Raw genomic sequence first — 6285 nt, 5'->3', positions numbered from 1 at the left:
TGGCTTACAGAGAGCCCAGACTAAGAGAGGAACAGAAAAGAAAGTCAGAACTGACTTTCAGGCAGGATTTCAAGACAAGACTGGAAGAGTATTTTTTTGTGTGGCAAAGTAAAATACTTTCATGTTGTGCCATCCTAAAAAAAATCTTTTCCTCCAAGAGCATTTTAAAGTGTACCTAAATCCAAGAAGAAAAATGCAATATGTTGCAGACTATAGTCCTCAGATCTGGAGGCTGCATTAGTTTCCTTTTTCCAGGCTTTTTCCTTTGTTCTCACCTGGTGTTCCTGCCAGTAACATATTTCCTGTCCTAGGATGGCAATGCTTGCTCACTGTACTGTATCTATGGAGGGACAACACTGAAACTCTAGGACAGGGCTATAGAACACCTTCTGCTCTCCGCTTCTCAAGGGGATGTCTTCTGGTCAGGGGCGGACTGACCATTTGGAAACTTGGGCACTGCCTGAGAGCCCGGGGTCAGTAGGGGGCCCCATGAGATGCCCCTGGTACCTTTTTCATAGGCTTTTTTGAGTTTGGGGAAGGACACAGGGGCCCCATGATCCCCTATTGCCCGGGGGCCCCATGAGTTGTCAGTCCGCCCCTGCTTGTAGTCCACAGAGATAGCTGGGAACAATGCTGTATATGCTAACAGTCAGCTTAAACAGAGCACACAGAAAATGATCAGCTCACAAGATTTCTTGCAGGACCAATGGGTCATTTTTGTACCTATCAAACAGATAAAACACAATGCAAAGCAGTATGGAGCAAATAAGAGGAGTTCATTGTTAAAGCTAAACTCTGGCAAACGAGAATCTCCTCTGTGCTTGCACTGCATGGGTTAACTACTTGTTTGGTCCACGCACATTAGGCGCTGAAAAATGTCAGAATCGCTGGCAGAAAAAGCAACATAAAAAAACGCTCATAGTGGCTCATATCGTACAAATGTTTATATGCATTTATGGGCATTTTCTTTTGTAAGCATTTTTTTCAAAAACATTCCCCTCTGTTGATTTTTCAGTATAATCAATGTACACTTGAAAACGATGGACTTTCCTAAACGCCGCGTTTATGCGCATCAAGTGTTTTTTCTGCCCAAAATCCCCTTTCAAAAACACTCTTGTGATGGTTTTTTTTTCAGCCTTAAAATGCTCCTCTGCAAATATGCCTGTAAAAGCCCAAATGTGCTTGGACACATAGGCTAACATATAGCTGTTTATACAGGCTGAAGAAAAGCAACGGCAAAAGCCTGTATACGCTGTATAGTTTTACCCAGTGTGCATGAGACCTTATACACTGGTTCCTCTGCTCCCCTAGTAAACGGAGCTCCCCTCTACTCAAGCAGTGGACTATCCCCCAGAGTCATCTGTCCAATGCAGGGCTATAGTCCCTGCATCGGCCCTGATGATGTCCCACTGCAAGGGAGGACTTTATTATTTTCCAGGGTTTAGCTTTAAGGGTTACAAACACTTTAATATTCATCCATTCACTAAGAGACAAATAGAACTGTTAGAACTAACCAGGGGCGGACTGACCATTCGATCACTCGGGCACTGCCCGAGGGCCCGGGGTCAGTAGGGGGCCCCATGAACTGCCCCTGGTACCTTTTTATAGGCTTTTTTAGGTGTGGTTTGAATGTGGGTGAGGACACAGGGGCCCCATGATCCCTTATTGCCCGGGGGCCCCATGAGTTTTCAGTCCACCCCTGGAACTAACCGTTTTATTCAATAAACATAAGTCGTCAATATAGTCTTATTGGACGAAAGCTGATTTTTTGTTTGTAAATGTAATCAGCTCACAACAGGGAGGAGTCTCCTTTGCTGTCTGCTGATTGGTTAGTGTGTTTTGGTATGAGTAGCAAAACCTGGAAGCTTTGCCAGTATATGGCTGATGACTGATGTATCTTTCTATTAACATTTAGAATGAACACCTGTCCACTCCATTACTATTGCTGCCTATGCACGAGCTACTGTCAGCTTCCAACCACAGCAAACTGCCGTCAAGGTTTTTAACCATTTCCCAGTTGGAATGTGTACTTCCACTTTTGCAGCCAAATTGGGATAACACTTACTTTATAGTTGTTACATCTCCCCATTCACATAGCATGATGTAAGAATAAAATAAAAGATTTAGATTTACTAAAACCATATAATATGAGGTCAAACCTGTGGGAATATGCGCTAGGGCTATTGATTCAGGTATACCATTTTGTATTCATTATGCTTGCACAAAACCTAAACATTTTCAATTTGTATGCAGTCAGGCAGGCCCCGGCACTACATACAGGTGAAACTCGAAAAATTTGAATATTGTGCAAAAGTTAATTTATTTCAGTAATGCAACTTAAAAGGTGAAACTAATATATGAGATAGACTCATTACATGCAAAGCAAGATAGTTCAAGCCGTGATTTGTCATGATTTGGATCGTGTCGTGATTTGGATTATGGCTTACAGCTCATGAAAACCTCAAATCCACTATCTCAGAAAATTAGAATATTACATGCAATCAATAAAACAAGGATTGTACATAGAACAATATTGGACCTCTGAAAAGTATAAGCATGCATATGTACTCAGTACTTGGTTTGGGCCCCTTTTGCAGCAATTACTGCCTCAATGCGGCGTGGCATGGAAGCTATCAGCCTGTGGCACTGCTGAGGTGTTATGGAAGACCAGGATGCTTCAATAGCGGCCTTCAGCTCTTCTGCATTGTTCGGTCTCATGTCTCTCATCTTACTCTTGGCAATGCCCCATAGATTCTCTATGGGGTTCAGGTCAGGCGAGTTTGCTGGCCAATCAAGCACAGTAATCCCACGGTCATTGAACCAGGTTTTGGTGCTTTTGGCAGTGTGGGCAGGGGCCAAGACCTGCTGTAAAATTATGTCAGCATCCCCATAAAGCTCGTCTTTGGAAGGAAGCATGAAGTGCTCCAAAATCTCCTGGTAGACGGCTGGGTTGACTCTGGACTTAATGAGGCACAGTGGACCAACACCAGCAGATGACATGGCTCCCCAAATCAACACAGACTGTGGAAGTGTGTGCCTCTCCATTCTTCTTCCATACTCTGGGTCCTTGGTTTCCAAATGAGATGCAAAAGTTGCTCTCATCAGAAAAGAGGACTTTGGACCACTGAGCAACAGACCAGGTCTGTTTTTCTTCAGCCCAGGTAAGACGCTTCTGACGTTGTTTGTTGTTCAGGAGCGGCTTGACAAGAGGAATACAACATTTGAAGCCCATGTTCAGGATCCGTCTGTGTGTGGTGGCTCTTGATGCACTGACTCCAGCCTCAGTCCACTCCCTGTGAAAGTCCCCAACACTTTTGAATGGCCTTTTCCTGACAATCCTCTCCAGGCTGCGGTCATCCCTGCTGCTTGTGCACCTTTGTCTTCCAAACTTTTCCCTTCCACATAACTTTCTATTAATGTGCTTTGATACAGCACTTTGGGAACATCCAACTTCTTTTGCAATTACCTTTTGAGGCTTTCCCTCCTTATGGAGGGTGTCAATGATGGTTTTCTGCACAACTGTCACGTCAGCAGTCTTTCCCATGAATGTGATTCCTACTGAACCAGACTGAGAGACCATTTAAAGGCTCAGGAACCCTTTGCAGGCTTAATTAGCTGATTAGAGTGGGACACTTTGAGCCTAGAATATTGCACCTTTTCACAATATTCTAATTTTCTGAGATTGTGGATTTGGGGTTTTCAAGAGCTGTAAGCCATAATCAGTACAATTATGACAAATCACGGCTTGAACTATCTTGCTTTGCATGTAATGAGTCTATCTCATATATTAGTTTTACCTTATAAGTTGCATTACTGAAATAAATGAACTTTTGCACGATATTCAAATTTTCCGAGTTTCACCTGTATTTGAACTAAAGGAAATAAGAAAATTGTATAATGTATGGTCAGCTTAAAGCGGGGTATGCACTTTTAGATTTTCACTTAAAATTTTAACTTTAAAATTCTCAGTACATTCAATGGCTTTACAAGCGTAGTTTAAAAGAAGTTAAAAATTTTATTTGCTGTTAACAATGTATTTTGGAATGAATGGACAAATTGAAAACCACATTCACTGTTAGAAATTTGTTTCCATCCTGCTTAGTCAATTTGTCTTACCACTACTGTTGAAAATTAACATATAGTGGGGTTTTCTCAAAGTCGGTGAGGAAATCAGTCTAAAAGACTTTTGCACTGGAATTGCAGTGGTTTTGTTAGATTAAAGCCGATAGAAGGCTCCACATTTTCCACCAAAATTGCTAAATGTATAGTTCAATATTAGATACTGATCACTTACTGCTTTATTTTATGTTATATAGCACTACCCCCTTAGGAGTCGCTGAGTTTTGGGTCCCTCTAAAGCTCTGCACAGCCAGGCAACATTCATTTTCTTTCACACATTGCATTCAGAGTCAGTACGCAGTCCATGAGCTTGTTTTTATGATTTTATTAAGGAGTTAATAATTTGGATGGGGTAGAAGGGTGTATGGGATGCCCAAGGAAACTGCAAACCTGAGGACAGACTCCTCAGGTGTGGACAGATGTGGACAAAAATAGTCTCTCCTTTAAGAGCATTCTAGCTCTCTGGTGTGCCTCCTCAGATCCCAGATTAATCTTCTTCTTCACCCAACTGTACTGAGAGTATTCCCTAAGCAAGGGTACCCAGAAATTGCCAATTTAGCACAACGGCCCCAGATGAGAAATTATTTGGGTTTTCCCTTTCCCCTTATCCAGCCCAGGGGGTGTAAGAGTACTCACATTGTCCTCTCCTGATAGTTTAATGGGTTAGTGGCTGTCTTCAGGCCTCTTGCTGGACTGACTTCTTCCCTGCTGCTCAGGATATCCTCCCTTGAAGATGGTGGTACAGTTGAGATCCTCTTCTCCAGCACCTGCCTGTAGGTAGGCCTCTTCCCTGGGCCCCCTCCCAGGCTCCACACTCCAGCCTTTCACTCTATCTTCCACCTGACACGAACCTGACTCCTCCAAGGCTCTGCTACTTTTTAGGGTTGCCTTGGACACCAAGCCCAGGGGATTGGCCAGGGTCCCTCATACGTGCAGATCTGGGCCTCCTCCATCCCTCTTGCAGAAAGTTCTCTAAGTTTCTGGAAGAGTGGAAGGGCTCCAGAAGCCCTGACCTGTTAGAGCCTCCCAGCCTGTCCTGAGGTGACCTCTCTACCTCACTCCCCAGGCTGCTACTCAGCCTGTGCCTAAAGAGAAAACAACAAACAGGCTATCTTACTAACCAGGAGGGTGTTGCAGTTATAGTGTAATAAACACGATTATTACCTGGCCGTGCTGAATATATATCACCCAGACACAGAGCAGGGAGAAGATCACATGACTCCAAAGAGATCTTTGCTATTGGGTCAGAAATCTGAAAACAAAATTCTATAAAGTTCATTACATTTCTATGCTCTGTATGTTTCTACGGCAGTGGCTCTCTGAAAGTGGTACGTGTACCTCCAGGGATATTTAGATTAGTTCAAGCGGAACCCCAACTTTGAATTCTTTAAAGAATTCAAATATATCCCTAGACAAAACATTATTTTCTTTTTTAATTTTGAACAGAGTGAGGAAGTGTTATACTCTTTATAAAGGGTTAATTGTTGTCTAAGTCTCCATACACTACTATGTTTGCACTGGTGACCAATTTGGTGGTGGTGGGCAAGATGCAGTTGGTAAAAACAGGTGGATGAGCCGTGGTTTTACTGTCTACCAACCACCCTCCTAAATTCTAGAATTACTGCCAGATGAGGCGGCTGTACGCATGCCATGGCCACGATACCACGATGGCCCCGATGCCTTACTGGCAATTTTAACTTGGCTAGTGGAGTTTGACAGGTGGTGCTGCCAATCAAGCATACCCATTAAAGTCAATGGAAGCGTGATACAAAGGAAAGCCAATTGTGGTTGTGGTGCAGTTTTTTTACTCTAAAATCCCCTTTGGGATTAAAGGGTTACTTAAGGTAATTGTTTTAAATGAAAATAATAAATATGGTAAGACATGGTCTCCTCGGGTCCCCTGCAGGTGATCTCAGCTCCTCCTGCTTGCTATGGGGGTACAGTGTTTGCTCACTCCTGAGCTATGGGTTTCTATGGAGTCTCGCTCCATAGACACACACAGCAGGGTTCAGCCCCACCCCCTGCTTCCTCCTCACTGCATTTGATTGACAGTAGCAGGAGTCAATGGCTCCTACTGCTGTCAAGTCCCTATATGAAAAGGAAGAGAGGGGAGAAAAGATGCAGTCATGCACAGCACCGGATCTTTACTCCCCTCTCTTTCCCTTC

The sequence above is a fragment of the Staurois parvus genome, unplaced genomic scaffold (genome assembly GCF_062004578.1).
Source record: "Staurois parvus isolate SC_StPar_1 unplaced genomic scaffold, SC_StPar_1.0 ptg000005l, whole genome shotgun sequence".
NCBI lineage: Eukaryota > Metazoa > Chordata > Amphibia > Anura > Ranidae > Staurois > Staurois parvus.
This window is presented reverse-complemented; position numbering follows the sequence as displayed.